The following is a 17,012-nucleotide window of genomic DNA, read 5'->3' on the forward strand; positions in this document are numbered from 1 at the left end:
ACCACTGGAGCCATAGATCACTTGGATTTTTTGTGTTTCAGCAATCTAATACTAATATGGCTGAACATAACCTCATTTATTTCTAAGAGGTTGAAAACCTACAAAGAAGTTGGGGACCTCAGCAGTAGTCTACGCTCAGGCAATAGACAGCTATGGTAAAAATTAAGAGATCACTACATCAAAACCCTGTCGTGGGCAGCCCAATCTCCAGACCTGAACCCCACTGAAAACCTCTGGAATGTAATCAAGAGGATGATGGATAGTCACAAGCCATCAAACAAAGAGGAACTGCTTACATTTTTGCACCAGAAGCAGTGTGAGGTGGAAACCATGCCAAGACGCATGAAAGCTGTGATTAAAAATCATGGTTATTCCACAAAATATTGATTTCTAAACTCCACCTGAGTTAAAACATTAGCATTGTTATTTCTAAATGATTATAAACTTGTTTTATTTGCATTATTTGAGGTCTGAAAGCACTTTATTTCTCTCTCTAGTTGCAATTTTGCTGCTTTTTTTGCTGAGATTTTATGCAAATTAAAATCTGATTTTTACAGTACCAGGAAAAGCTGTGAGATTTCAGAAATTTAATACAACACATTGTTGTTGTTTTTTCCTGACTGAATTGGAAAACTGCTCATTTTTTGAAGACTGCAGCATGTCACTTCTTTCAGCGTTTATGCAGCTTTTTTCACTCATTGAAAGCAATGGGCAAGTGTACAAAAAAAAAAAAGCAGCAAAAACGTTGCCATTAGATTTTGGTGCATTTCTACAGCAGGGTGTGAAACCCATTTGTTTGTGTGATTTTCTCAAGTTTAAACCATAATGTCTTGGTCCCCTCACCTGAGAATGGCAGTTAGGATTAGTACAGTTTAATGAAATTAGCGATATGTGTAAATTAAATATTGCCTGACCAAGGTGTAAATTGAACGATAGCTGACCAACTCAAGAGCCGACCAATGTGTTAAAGCAACAGTGTCTGACCTACAAAATGCTCTGCCAATGTCTTAGGTAAACTATTCCTGACCAATTCAACTCCCTCCACTGTTTTAACGATAGCATTTGTGTATTTTTTCATGAGCTCATGTACTTTTTTTGTTCAGAATAGTCACTATTTTTTCAGGCATAAAAATCTTTTTCCAATAAATAATGTGATCAAGTGTATTATGGTGTCCCATATGTCTTGCATGGGTGGCCTAATACCTTGCATTGTTCATGCTTGTATGGTTGAAGCAAAGCTGAACTTTGGGATCCTTGAAAATGCAGCAATAAAAGCCAGCAAAAGCTGTTTGTCTACAGGAGCTTTACTTCCAAGAGATCAGGTTTTGGCTGTAGAGAAAAAGCACCAAAAAAATCAACGTGTAAACACAGACTCACATAGGTATTCCTTTACTGTCACATGCAAATGCTACTGCGCTAATGCATCGTGGCTGCAAGAGTGTATATGGCCTAAATCTCATGAATCCTGCATGTGCCAATGGAGTTTCCTGTTCTCTTTAACAACACAATACGTCAGTTAACTGAACAGCGTAACCGGACAAAAAGTTCATGATGGCAGGCTATGGAGGCTTTGGAGAGCTGCCTTTGCTGGTCCAGTCCCTGTTCCATGTATGTAAATTGTGTGGACGCCATCACGAAAGCATGGATAGGTCAGACTTTATCCTTTTGTCTCCATCTACTATATAATTGTCTAAGGGTCACGTCCGTCTTTCTGCCTGTCCTTCTGTCTGTCACGGATATTCATTGGTCGCGACCTCTGTGTCATGGAATCCAAGTCGCTGATTGGTCGTGGCAAAACGCCCACGACCATTGCCACGACCAATCAGCGACGCGCACAGTCCGGAAGAAAATGGCCGCTCTTTACTCCCCGCACTCAGTACCCGGCGCCCGCATACACCCCTCCGGTCACCGCTCACACAGGGTTAATGCCGGCGGTAACGGACCGCGTTATGCCGCGGGTAACGCACTCCGTTACCGCCGCTATTAACCCTGTGTGACCAAGTTTTTACTATTGACGCAGCCTATGCAGCGTCAATAGTAAAAACATTTAATGTTAAAAATAATAATAATAATAATAAAAAAAATCATTATATACTCACCGTCCGTCGGCCCCTCGGATCCACAACAGGCCTTTCCCGCTCGCGACGCTCCGGTAACCGCTCCATGCTGCGATTTCGCGAGATGATGACGTAGCGGTCTCGCGAAAGGCCTGTTGTGGATCCGAGGGGCCGACAGAGGGTGAGTATATAATGATTTTTTATTTTAATTCTTTTTTTTTTTTTTTTTTTACAGGGATATGATGCCCACATTGCTATTTACTACGTGAGCTGTGCAATATACTACGTGACTGGGAAATATACTACGTGACTGGGAAATATACTACGTGGCTGGGAAATATACTACGTGGCTGGGAAATATACTACGTGGCTGGGAAATATACTACGTGGCTGGGCAATATACTACGTGGCTGGGCAATATACTACGTGGCTGGGCAATATACTACATGGCTGGGCAATATACTACGTGGACATGCATATTCTAGAATACCCGATGCATTACAATCGGGCCACCATCTAGTGTAAAATAAGCGGTGCCTTATACATCTAGCATCTACTTACGTGGCCTGAAACCACAGTAGCCAACATTTCTGGCAACATTTAACAATGAGGTATTTTCTCCTCCCAGCAACACTCAGAAAAACACATTCAGGTGGGGTTTAAATGAACCCTACCCCATTTCAGCCCAGGTCCAAGGAAATTAGGGAAAGCTTGCACCTACTGTATGCTAAAAGCTCTTTCACACTTCACTGTGTCTGGTCTGTGCGGTGACAGTTTTCACACATAGACACATTCAAGTGAATGGGTCTGTGCACATGTCAGTGGGTTTCCACGGACCATATGTCCATGGGCAAAATACGCTGACATGTCCGCTTTTTGTAAGGCCGGGGTCACACTACAGCATAATATGGACGAGTACTACGCAATAAAAAAATCGTATAGCACTCGGCCCAATGTTAATCTATGGGGCAGCTCCCATCATCCGTTATTTTCTTGCCCGCATTACACTTGCGAGTGAAATTGCAGCATGCTGCGATTTGTCAGCTGAGAAACGTCAATGCAAGTCTATGGGGGCGAGAAAAATACGGATTACACACGGACCAGCAGTGTGACTTGCGAGAAATAAGCAGCGGTGTTCTATAGAAAAGCCAGCAATTCAGCGCGGTGTACAGTAAAATCACACAGACAGGTTAGAATAGATAAAATAAATGTCTACACATAGTATAGGTATAGATTATATATATATATATATATATATATATATATATATATATATATATATATATTTATATCAGTAAGACACACACACACATATTATATATATATATATATATATATATATATATATATATATATATATATATATATATATATATATATATATATACACACACACATATATACACACACACACACACACACACACACACACACACACACACACACACACACACACACACACACTATATATATACTAGATGCTGGCCCGATTCTAACACATCGGGTATTCTAGAATATGTATGTACAGTCATATGAAAAAGTTTGGGCACCCCTATTAATCTTAAGCTTACTTACTTTTACTGACTTACTAAAGCACTTTTTTTTGTTTTTTTGGTAACCTCATTGAGCTTTGAACTTCATAGCTAGGTGTATGCAATCATGAGAAAAGCTACTTAAAGTGGCCACTTGCAAGTTGTTCTCCTGTTTGAATCTCCTCTGAAGAGTGGCATCATGGGCTCCTCAAAACAACTGTCAAATGATCTGAAAACAAAGATTATTCAACATAGTTGTTCAGGGGAAGGATACAAAAAGCTGTCTCAGAGGTTTAAACTGTCAATTTCCACTGTGAGGAAAATAGTAAGGAAATGGAAGAACACAGGTACAGTTCTTGTTAAGGCCAGAAGTGGCAGGCCAAGAAAAACATCAGAAAGGCAGAGAAGAAGAATGGTGAGATCAGTCAAGGACAATCCTCAGACCACCTCCAGAGAGCTGCAGCATCAACTTGCTGCAGATGGTGTCACTGTGCATCGGTCAACTATACAACATACTTTGCACAAGGAGAAGCTGTATGGGAGAGTGGTGCGAAAGAAGCCGTTTCTGCAAGCACGCCACAAACAGAGTCGGCTGAGGTATGCAAAAGCACATTTGGAGAAGCCAATTTCTTTTTGGAAGAAGGTCCTGTGGAATCATGAAACCAAGATTGAGTTGTTTGGTAATACAAAAAGGCGTTGTGCATTGCGGCAAAAAAACACAGTGCATTGTATAGTTGACCGATGCACAGTGACACCATCTGCAGCAAGTTGATGCTGCAGATCTCTGGAGGTGTACTGAGGATTGTCCTTGACTGATCTCACCATTCTTCTTCTCTGCCTTTCTGATGTTTTTCTTGGCCTGCCACTTCTGGCCTTAACAAGAACTGTACCTGTGTTTTTCCATTTCCTTACTATTTTCGTCACAGTAGAAATTGACAGTTTAAACCTCTGAGACAGCTTTTTATATCCTTCCCCTGAACAACTATGTTGAATAATCTTTGTTTTCAGATCATTTGACAGTTGTTTTGAGGAGCCCATGATGCCACTCTTCAGAGGAGATTCAAACAGGAGAACAACTTGCAAGTGGCCACTTTAAGTAGCTTTTCTCATGATTGCATACACCTAGCTATGAAGTTCAAAGCTCAATGAGGTTACAAAACCAAAAAAAAGTGCTTTAGTAAGTCAGTAAAAAGTAGGTAGGAGTATTTAAAACAAGAAAATGATCAGGGTGCCCATACTTATGCACCTGTCAAATTTTGTTTGAATGCAGATTGCACATTTTCTGTTAGTACAATAAACCTCATTTCAAGGCAGAAACATTACTGTGTCCAACAGTTATTAGATATATGAAACTGAAATAGCTGTTGCAAAAAAAACAATTTTTATAAAACATTAAGCTTAAGATTAATAGGGGTGCCCAAACTATTTCATATGACTGTATGTATGTATGTATATAGCAGCCACATAGTATATAGCACAGGCCACGTAGTATATAGGAGGCATGTAGTATATAGCAGACAAATAGTTCGTGGCCTGTGCTATATATTATGTGGCTGCTATATACATACATACATACATATTGTAGAATACCCGATGCGTTAATACAGGTCACACAGTACAAAACACAGCCCACGTACTATATAGCACAGCCCATGCAGTATATAGCAGCCACGCAGTATATAACACAGGCGACGTAGTATATAACACAGGCCAAACAGTATATAACACTGCCCATGTAGTATATAGCACAGCCCCCGCAGTATATCACACAGCCCACGCAGTATATCACACAGCCCACGTAGTATATAACACTTCCCATGTAGTATATCGCACAGCCCATGTAGTATATCACACAGCCCACGTAGTATATAACACTGCCCATGTAGTATATAGCACACCCCTCACAGTATATCACACAGCCCACGCAGTGTATCACACTGCCCATGTAGTATATAGCAGAGCCCCCGCAGTATATCACACAGCCCACGTAGTACATAACACTGCCCATGTAGTATATAGCACAGCCACCACAGTATATAGCACAGCCCCCACAGTATATCACACAGCCCATGCAGAATATCACATTGCCCATGTAGTATGTAGCACAGCCCTCGCAGTATATCACACAGCCCATGTAGTATATAACACTGCCCATGTAGTACATAGCACAGCCCCCGCAGTATATAACACAGGCCACGCAGTATATCACACTGCCCATGTAGCATATAGCACAGCCCTCGCAGTATATCACACTGCCCATGTAGTATATAGCAGAGCCCCCGCAGTATATCACACTGCCCATGTAGTATATAGCACAGCCCCCACAGTATATCACATAACCCATGTAATATATAGCACAGCCCCCACAGTAAATCACACAACCCACGTAGTATATAACACAGCCCATGTAGTATTTAGCACAGCCCCCGCAGTATATCACAGCCCACGTAGTATATAACACAGCCCATGTAGTATATAGCACAGCCCTCACAGTATATCAAACAGCCCATGCAGTATATCACACTGCCCATGTAGTATATAGCACAGCCCTCGCAGTATATCACACAGCCCATGTAGTATATAACACTGCCCATGTAGTATATAGCACAGCCCCCGCAGTATATCACACAGCCCACGTAGTATATAACACTGCCCATGTAGTATACAGCACAGCCCTCGCAGTATATCACACAGCCCACGCAGTATATCACACTGCCCATGTAGTATATAGCACAGCCCCCGCAGTATATCACACAACCCACGTAGTATATAGCACAGCCCCCGCAGTATATCACACAGCCAACGCAATATATCACACTGCCCATGTATAGCACAGACCCTGCAGTATATCACACAGCCCACGTAGTATATAACACTGCCCATGTAGTATATAGCACAGCCCCCGCAGTATATCACACAGCCCACATAGTATATAACACTGCCCATGTAGTATATAGCACAGCCCTCACAGTATATCACACAGCCCACGTAGTATAAAACACTGCCCATGTAGTATATAGCACAGCCCCCACAGTATATCACACAGCCCACGTAGTATATAACACTGCCCATGTAGTATATAACACAGCCCCGCGCAGTATATAACACTGCACATGTAGTATATCACACAGCCAACGTAGTATATCACACAGGCCACGCAGTATTTAGCAGTGTGGGCACCATATCCCTGTTAAAAAAAAAAGTATTAAAATAAAAAAATTGTTCTATAATCACCCACCGGGATCCACCGAAGCTCCGCGGCTGCCGCCATCTTCCGTTCCCAGGATGCATTGCGAAATTACCCAGAAGACGTAGCGGTCTCGCGAGACCGCTAAGTCTTCTGGGGAATTTCGAAATGCATCTCCGGGAACGGAAGATGGCGGCAGCCGCGTGCGGCTCGGCGGACTACGGAGGGTGAGAATAGCAGGTTTTTTGTTTTATTTATTATTTTTAACATTACATTTTTTTTTACTATTGATGCCGCATAGGCAGCATCAATAGTAAAAAGTTGGGGACACACAGGGTTAATAGCAGCGGTAACGGAGTGCGTTACCCGCGGCATAACGCGGTCTCTTACCGCTGCCATTAACCCTGTGTGAGCGCTGACTGGAGGGGACTCGGGAGTATGGAGCGGGCGCCGTGCACTGACTGCGGGGAGTAAGGAGCGGCCATTTTGCCGCCGGACTGTGCCTGTCGCTGATTGGTCGTGGCCGTTTTGCCACGACAGAGGCCGCGACCAATGAATATCCGTGACAGACAGACAGGACAGACGGAAGTGACCCTTAGACAATTATATAGTAGATATATATACTGTATGTATATATATATATATATATATATATATATATATATATATATATATATATACACACATATATATATATATATATACACACACACATACATATACACACATATATATACTAGATGGTGGCCCGATTCTAACGCATCGGGTATTCTAGAATATGCATGTCCACGTAGTATATTGCCCAGCCATGTAGTATATTGCCCAGCCACCTAGTATATTGCACAGCCCACGTAGTATATTGCACAGCCACATAGTATATTGCACAGCCACATAGTATATTGCACAGCCACATAGTATATTGCACAGCCCACGTAGTATATTGCACAGCCCACGTAGTATATTGCCCAGTCATGTAGGATATTGCACAGCCCATGTAGTATATTGCCCAGCCACATAGTATATTGCACAGCCCACATAGTATATTGCACAGCCCACGTAGTATATTGCCCAGCCACGCAGTATATTGCCCAGCCACGCAGTATATTGGCCAGCCACGTAGTATATTGCCCAGCCACGTAGTATATTGCCCAGCCCACGTAGTATATTGCCCAGCCCACGTAGTATATTGCACAGCCCATGTAGTATATTGCCCAGCCATGTAGTATATTGCACAGCAATGTAGTATATAGCACAGCCACAGAGTATATAGCACATACCAAGTAGTATATACTCACCTTCCGTCCACAGCTGTCACCGCCGCATGTGCTGCGCTGTTTCCTGCTGTCGCAGCCGTCATGAATAACCGCAGCCGTCATCACTGACCGCGGCCGCAAATTTAGTCCCCGGCTTTTTTCGGCGGTAGGCCCAACAGCGTCCATGATCCCGGCCGGCTCCGCCTTCCTCACGGCGACTCCGCCCCCTTTGCAGTGCTTCTGGCCGGGTCTGTACTGGCTGGCCGCTTCCCGCGGCCACTAATTTAGTCCCTGGCTTTTTGCCGGGGTAGGCCCAACAGTGCCCATGGTCCCGGCTGGCTCCGCCCTCCTAATGGCGACTGCGCCCCCTTTACAGCTCTTGTGGCCGGGACCATATGGAGTGGGCGGGGACTCGCTGTGCATACTTACTGGCCTCCCTGCCCTTTTGTCTACGCCCACTGGCTGGTCTTGACCAATAAATATCCGGGACAGACAGACGGAAGTACCCCTTAGACAATTATATAGTAGATATTTATTTAATACAGAGCTACGGTAGAGAGCATAAAAGCCGGTAATTCAATTTCTGGCTTTTGCTATCTCCTTCTCAAACCCGACAGGATATGAGACATGGTTTACATACAGTAAACCATTTCATATCCCTTATTTTTTTAATTTTTTTTTACATATTCCTCACTACTAATGTTAGAAGTGTCTGTGTGCAAAATTTGGTGGCTCCCGTGCAATTTTCTCCGCCAGAAGGGGAAAGCCAGTGACTGAGGGCAGATATTGATAGCCTAGAGAGGGACCATGGTTATTGGCCCCCCTGGCTAAAAACATCTGCCACCAGCCACCCCAGAAAAGGCACATCTGCAAGATGCACCTATTCTGACACTTAGCCACTCTCTTCCCACTTCCCTGTAGCAGTGGGATATGGGGTAATAAAGGGTTAATGTCATCTTGCTATTGTAAGGTGACATTAAGCCTGGTTAATAATGGAGAGATGTCAATAAGACACCTATCTATTATTAATCCAATAGTAGTAAAGGGTTAACAATACATACACACACACACACACACACACACACACACACACACACACACACACACACACACACACACACACACACACACACACACACATATATTAAGAATAAAGTATTTTAATGAAATAAATACATGCATGGGGTTTTAAAATCTTTACTGTACGCTTAATCCACCTGAAGACCCACGTTCTGTAAAAAAAAAATAAAGTAAAAAAGCAACAATATCCCATACCTTTCCGGCGACCAGTCATGTCCCACGATGTAAATCCATCCGAAGGGGTGAAATAAATTTAGAACCAGGAGCCTGCTAATGCAGCTGTTACTCCGGGTTGTAAAAACTGGGGAATGAACGGAATGCAGGGGAACATAGCTACCTAGACTTGCGGTGATGCGGCCCCTGCTGGCATAAACTCATATAAACTTTAGCGTGGGGAAATATTCAGAAAAATTCCCACGCTAAAATTCGCCGTACGGATACCATATGGATGACACACGGATATTTTTTAGAGAAAAAAAAATTGCATCCTCGTGTTGAATACGAATCATTGTTCAGGAACTTTTCTGCGTATTACGCTTATAAAAAACGGACTTTTTTTCCTTCACTAAGTGTGACCCCGGCCTAACAGTAGCTCAGGCCACAAAACCTCCCGCACATGTGCACACTGATGACACACGGATGGCATCAGTGTGACACGTACTGGTGCCTGAAAAGCAGCATTACTGTTAGCATTGTTTCCTAGAGCCGGGTGCTGAATACAGCTCTCATCATTCTCCCCTGGTCTTCCGGAGATCAGCGTGAGCAGGGGAGAGTGTTCAGTAGTATTCAACTGATAACAGCGAGAGCAGGCGGCGGCTGATGAGACTACTACTCCCATCAGCCTACACCTACTGCCACTATAAACAGATTAACAGTGAGAGCAGGCAGTGGCTGATCTGAATATTCATCAGCCGCTGCCTATGCTATAAATAGACAAATAATTATATATATATATATATATATATATATATATATATATATATATATATATATATATATATATATATATATATATTTATTTAGAGCACAGGGTGAGGCTGCTGAATACTCCCATCAGCCATTGCCTGCTCTTGCTTTTAACAGTTGAATACAACTCTCAACATTGTCCCCTGCTAGCTCTGATCGCAGCACGTGCATGGGAGAATTATGTGAATTGTCTTTAGCACTCAGCGCTGGGGAACAGCGTGAACAGTACTACTGTGTCCCAGGCGCCGGTATGTGTGGTTCTGATGTGGCACATACTGTAGTTGCCACAAGTATTACACACATGTACACTGATATCTCTGGAACTGGTTTTTCCGGTACTGGAAATATCAGGACTTGCGAAAGAGCCCTAAAGCACACTGAATTATGGAGGGTTGAGGATGACATGTTAGACAAAATAATAGTTTGTCTGGAAGCGATTTTCTGTTATGACCATGTTTACGATAAAAGGTAAGAACAGAATTCTAAGGGTGCAATTATCCAAGCCCATAATTGGGAATGAGCATTTCCAGGAGTGCTTGTTTTCCTATAATGAGCCAGTATAAAAAGGCTGCTTGCCCAAAGCGATTGTCAGATTCAATTATTTTTACACGTAAAAATCATAGTTCTCAGCTGCACATCCTCCTGTGTCACCAGTATGTGCAATACATAAACAGAGACATTCTATGTACATAGAACCATTTACCGTATTTTTCGGACTATAAGACACACTTTTTTCATCCCAAAATGTGGAGGAAAATGGGGGGGGGGGGGGTGTTTTATAGTCCGGATGTATGGACTCTAACTGAAGTGGAGAGGTGGGGGAGCGGTTTCGGCAGAGCTTTGGGTCACAGGAGGCTGGAGCCGGCGGCTCCGGCTAACTCCTATGCCCACTGCTAAAGATAAGTTAATATGCACTGCATTCCACGCCCATGGGCATGGAGGGCAATGAATATGCATTTCTTTCTGGCATCCTGTTGCTGGTATGATTGATCCCATCGGAAAAGATTACAAAAAAAAACAAAACATTACATTTACCTTCCTCTGCTCCCTCACAGTGTACTGCTCCAGTGCCAGCAGCTGCCGTAATACTCACCGGAACCGTTCATGGCAGAGAGTGGTGAGTATCCACTCCTCTTCAGTGGTGTGCAGTGTCAGCCGGAGCCTTTCTGCTGTTGCCAGCGGTCACGTGTGCCGATACTTAAGAGAAATGAATATTCTGAATATTCATTTCTCTTAGGAATCTGCATACATGACCGCCGCAGCAACAGGAAGCTGGCGCTACGGAAGAGGAATAGATACTCACTGCTCTCTGCGATGAACGGTCCCGGTGAGTATTCCGGCAGAAGTGTTCTGCTTTTGAGCAACGCATGACGTCCCTGCCATGTGCTGCTTACTAACATTATGCAGCTGCTGGCACCGGAGCAGGATGATGCGACTGCGAGGGAGTGGAGGAAGGTAAGTGTAATGCTTTTTTTTTAAATCATTCCTGATGAGGCCATGCATACCAGGAACGGGATGGGGCCAATTATAAAAGAAAAAGAATGGGACCAATTATACCAGGACCTTGATGGGGCCAATTATACCAGAATAAGGATGGGAACAATCATACCAGGACCAGGATGGGGCCAATCATAACAGAATAAGGATGGGACCAATCATACCAGGATAAGGATGAGGCCAATCATACCAAAACTGGGATAGGGCCGTGTATAGCAGGATCTGGATGGTGCCAATCATACCAGTAAAAGTATGGGGCCAATCATACCAGGATAAGGATGATGGAGCCATGCATGCAAGGATAGGGATGAGGGGGCCATGCGTATCAGAATGGGGATGAGGGGACCATCTTTACCAGGATAGGGGATATTACGTACAGAATTGACCATTTTTTTGCTTCAGTTTTTTTTCCTAATTTCCTCCTCCTAAAACCTAGGTGCGTCTTATGGTCTAATGCGTCTTATGGTCCGAAAAATACGGTATTCCAATCGTTCTGTGTGTGCATGGAAAGTGCGGCTGGCCTCTCAAAGTAGGTTGGTAAATGACTGTTCATCCACCTATATGTAGCAGATTCGTTCATTTTACATCACAAGTCGACTCGTTTAAATGAACCCAAACTAAATTATCAGCATGTTTTCTGGAGACCGCCTCTAATGGAGTAATGAAATGATGATGATGGTGGCTCAATGATTCGTGTATGGTCATAAAGTGGATCTTTGGCCTTATACTGCGTTCACACCATTAAGATCTAATCTTTGTGTACCCTTCTTGTAAATGCAACATTTTCCGCCCATATCTTGTTGGTTAGGAGCCAAGGAGACGAAGCATCCGCATACAATGACACAATATGTCCTGCCTATATTTAGCAGCATTGTTTCCTGAGCAGAAGGAATAAGGCAGAAAATGGAAAAAAAAAATAAAAAATAAAAGTGTTTCCCCATGGTAAATCTTGCATAGATGCAGCAGTATACAGATAGTCATCGGGTGTACAAACATATATCATTGTTGAGATAAATGGAACACAGTAACGCCTCATTCAGACATCTTAAAAAAGATTTTCACATCTGTGCTCTGTCCGTGATTGTTACAGATAGAATATATAGCCATTAAAGTCTACCGTACACCGTGTTTTTTGGTGTACAGTATTTCCATACAAAACTCAAAGAGACATGTCTGTTTTTATTAGCATCACAGATGAAAAGTCCCAATACACGTGTATAGCAGCTTTGTCATTTATTTATTCATACGTGAAAATTACTGATGGTAAAACCTGACACGGAGACCAAACACTGAGGAAATCATCTTGAATCACCTTTTTGCGTATGTGGAAAAAATGAATGTCTGAATGAGGCTTCATGAGGACAAGGAAGATATGTTCACAGAATTTTTAATGTGAATGTTTTAGGTAGAAAGATCCACATCTAAAATCCGATACCAATAGACATGTTGTTTTGAAGTGGTTTGCAAGAACATTATAAAAAATAAATGTTTTCATGACGTTTTAGTTGCATTTTATGATACTTTTTTTATTTTAAGAGGTCTACCAATAGAGTTGTATGTTTGCACGGTTATGCACAAAAAGCTCATCAAAAAGGGAAAACAAACCAAAAAATTGACATGAGGCTATTTCTAATACATGATAAAAATCAAGCGGTTAAATTAAAAGAAAAAGAAAAAAGCGCAACGTGCACAGCTATACAATTGGTAATTCAAAAGAATGGGAAGATTGGCACAATAAAATTTGATTGTTCTTGCACCTATCATTTTGAAGTGGGTACGCCTCATCTTGAAGGGGTTGTCTGGTCAGAATAATAATAACCAATTGTGAAGAGACGGGGGAAGAGGGGTTGTCAGCGGGTGCCCTGGTCCGCTATCCAAAACTGCATGGACCAGGGATCATCCCACCAAACGCCCGCTCTCCTTTCCCTAAGGGCGTAATACTACTCTGACAACACAGGATGAGGGTAAAACAGTGTGGCAATAATTTATTGAACCACAAAACAGGCAAAACACATACTACAGTCCCAGCAAAATACACAAGATGGTGCAAAATTATCCTACTGCTGACTCACCGAGATAAGAACCGCTGTTACTTCAGAGCTTCCACGGCCAACTCTGACACCTACAGAGAGGAGGCAACGGCAAGCTTAGGAAGATGACAGTTCATTGCGGTACAAGGCCAGTTGACTGGAGGGTCACAACCTGGCTTCACCAAACATTTTCATGAAACCAGGTGACCGGTGGGTCCCATTCCTGGCTTCCCAAAATGAATCCATGGGGCTCAGGTGACCGGTAGGTCCAAATCCTGACTACCTCAAATGTATCCATGGTTTAGTGATGGTCAATGGAGCAGATCTGTATTCTTTCTGCCGGGCCAGCATCCTGTAGCATGTCAAATCTGTGTCCCTCGTGATGGAGCCAAGATGTCTTGACTGCTGTCTTGTACAGAGGCTCTGGTTCTTTGGATCTTTTAGCTGTCTGGATGTAAATGTCCCTACACAGAGGTGCATATCCACTTTTTATAGTTAACAACTGTCATTCAAGCCAGCATCCAGAGGTCAAGAGAAAGATGTGAAGTTGACTCGCATTGTTTGACTTTTTAATCAATTTCCATAGTTTTTACTCCTTTGTTTTGCAAGTCAACAAGCTAGCTGGCTTAGATAATGTGCAAGCAACATATCAGCAAACATCCAATGTTCAATGACCCTGTATCACTGTCTTGCGAAGAAAGAAGACAATAAGTTGGAGAAGCTGATATAAGAGGCAAACAGCCATTTATCCAATTACAAATATCAATTTAACCTACAAGAAGAGTCAACATTTCAGACTCTTGTCAACAAGGAAGAAACACATATATTTAAAAGTCAACATATAGATAACAGTCAATGACTCCTGGTTTACTGAAAATAGACATCTGGTTAATTAAGATAAAATGCTGTGTTGTCACACCAATCTATAGGAAAAGTCATCAGTATCAGATCTATGAGGGGTTTTGACACCAGACAGGATCACCGCATAGGTGTTACAAGCTTCAGCGATGGCCATGCTTTTCAATACAAGCGGATTTGCAGTACCTGGTGTAGACAGCTATGCAATGAAGGTTAGCAGCTCTCTTAAATGTGTTTACATCCATCCGTTGGAAATTGTAACAGCCAATCAGGGATGGTGCCAGGTGTTGCACCCCCACTTATCTTGATATCGATGACCTATAGATAAGGTCAAAGTTCTCTGACCAGACAACTCATTTATTATCTTGACCCGTGCTCCCCAACTCCAGTCCTCAAGAGCCACCAACAGTTCATGTTTTCAGGATTTCCTTAGTATTTCTCAGGTGATAATTGCAGAACCTACACAGGCAAAAAGTCTACCACCTGGTCAATACTAAGGAAATCCTGAAAACATGACCTGTTGGTGGCTCTTGAGGACTGGAGTTGGGGAACACTGATCTAGAAAATACAGCAGATTGGTGAGGGTCTGGGTCCGTAGACTCCAAGGAACTACTTAAAGGGAACCTGTCACCAGGTTTGGCCAAAAAGAGATAGCCATCACCTTTCAGGGCTGATAAACAGCATTCTATAATGCTGTATATCAGTCTCCAATCCTACCTGCAAGAGAAGAAAAATAACTTCTACTAAGCTGCGGCCGGGCAGTCCGGTCCGATAGGTGTCGATCTTCTTGGCCCGATGCCTTCCTTCTTCGTGCGATGTCGCCCTCCTGCTTGCTTCATGTGTATGATGCATCTCCTCGGCACCACGCTCCTGCACAGGTGCACTTCTCTGGCCTGTTCAGGGAAGAGCAAAGCACTGCAGTGTCCAGGTGACGGGAAAGGTCAAAGAGCCCCGGAACATGCACACTGCAGTATTTTGCTCTGCCCTCAACAGCAGATAAGTTCCCCTGCGCAGGAGGGCTGTGCCGAGGAGACTCGGTGGATGACGAAGGGACGCGTCATCCACACGAATCAAGCAAGAGGATGGGGATCGTAAGAAGATGGGAAGCACCAGACCAAGAAGAGAAAAACCCATCGGACAGGACCGCCCCACATGTGAGTATAGTAAAAGTTATTTTTCTTCTCTTGCAGGTCGGGTTGGGGGCAGATATACAGCATTATAGAATGCTGTATATCAGCCCTGAAAGGTGATGGCCATATCTCTTATTGGCCAAACCTGGTGACAGGTTCATGTTAAACTGCTGTGCAACTTGCTGCTCAGCAGGAAAAAGAACAAAGCTCCTTCATGAGGGCTTACACAAAATGCAAGTTCAGTTGCCCACATCTCTTCTCTTCATTGTTGCTGAGGGTGGGCACTCCTTTTTGAGTAACAGTTCTGGTCTGTAGGTTTCTGCTGCTGTGCACACTCAGGTTTTGTCAGTGTGCTTAGCCTGAAGTCTACACTGCTATCACTATATTATCAGTCACTATTTATCACTTTACTAGGAGAACTGTTCTGAAGCAGTGACAGGTGCTAGCGGATTATGCTTTTGCATGACTGATCATATAAAGTCAGAAATTAATAGGCTGCTGAGAGGTGAATGGGATCTTAGGAGTTACCTCCTCAGCCAGGAATGTAGCTACTGCACATACTTAGGTGGCCAGTCTCATTGACAAGTTGCAAACTATAAAATACAAAAGCTCTCATAGCAACAGTATGAAAGCAGGTAGAAAACTTTGCAAACTTGTTTATTTTCATGCTATCAAACTAACTATACCAATTTGATAAGATAAGAACAATCCTTTAAAACAAATCCATCAGATCATCTGACTGTTCAAAAGCTTTACTACACTGTACATATGCCAAATCCTATATTCTTACGTAGTCTTTTAAAGAGGTCCCCTCGGAATAGAAGACCTGAATGGGAGTAGAGCTTCTCGGCACTAGGCAGGGGACGGCTTGGGAGAAGTAGATACCAGCATGAAGCTCAAACCAAGAACATGTCTAACAGACGCCACCACAGATGCTGCAACGGGAGGCAAATGAGTAGAACTCACAGGACTGTTGGTCACAGGGAGGTAATCAAGGCAAGTGGCCTACAAAAGCAGAAAAGCCACGAACACTACAGCCAGATTGAAGGAAATGCCAGGTATAATGGTGAAAGGGGACAACCCTATTAAAGGTAAGGTACCGCGTTTGTAGATCATTAATAAATCACTGTAACGTAGCATAACATGCTGCTATAACCAAGTTTTAAATGCATGTGAAACAGATTTCGTGTGTTATATGTGTTTAAAGAAGGAACTGGGGGCTGACATCTTGGTTTCACAGCAGTTCACGACACTAACAGTGTCATTTTACAGCACCCCATGGACATAGGAGATAATAGACCGGCGAGGACCCTATCTATAACATTGGAGAGGCGTTAGCAGTGAGCTGGGCACGCCTCTGTGGGCTGCACAACTCACTGCTGTAGGTGTGACTAGCAGCCATTTTATTATAGCCCAGTGCTC

General features: G+C 43.2%; 1 protein-coding gene across 3 annotated transcripts in view; it reads right to left on the minus strand.

Annotated features, from left to right (window-relative positions):
* TRAK1 (trafficking kinesin protein 1) overlaps nucleotides 1–17,012 on the minus strand; it is a 234,936-nt gene that overhangs the window by 169,889 nt on the left and 48,035 nt on the right. The window lies entirely within an intron of this gene.

The sequence above is a fragment of the Ranitomeya variabilis genome, chromosome 6, assembly GCF_051348905.1.
Source record: "Ranitomeya variabilis isolate aRanVar5 chromosome 6, aRanVar5.hap1, whole genome shotgun sequence".
In the NCBI taxonomy this organism is placed as follows: domain Eukaryota; kingdom Metazoa; phylum Chordata; class Amphibia; order Anura; family Dendrobatidae; genus Ranitomeya; species Ranitomeya variabilis.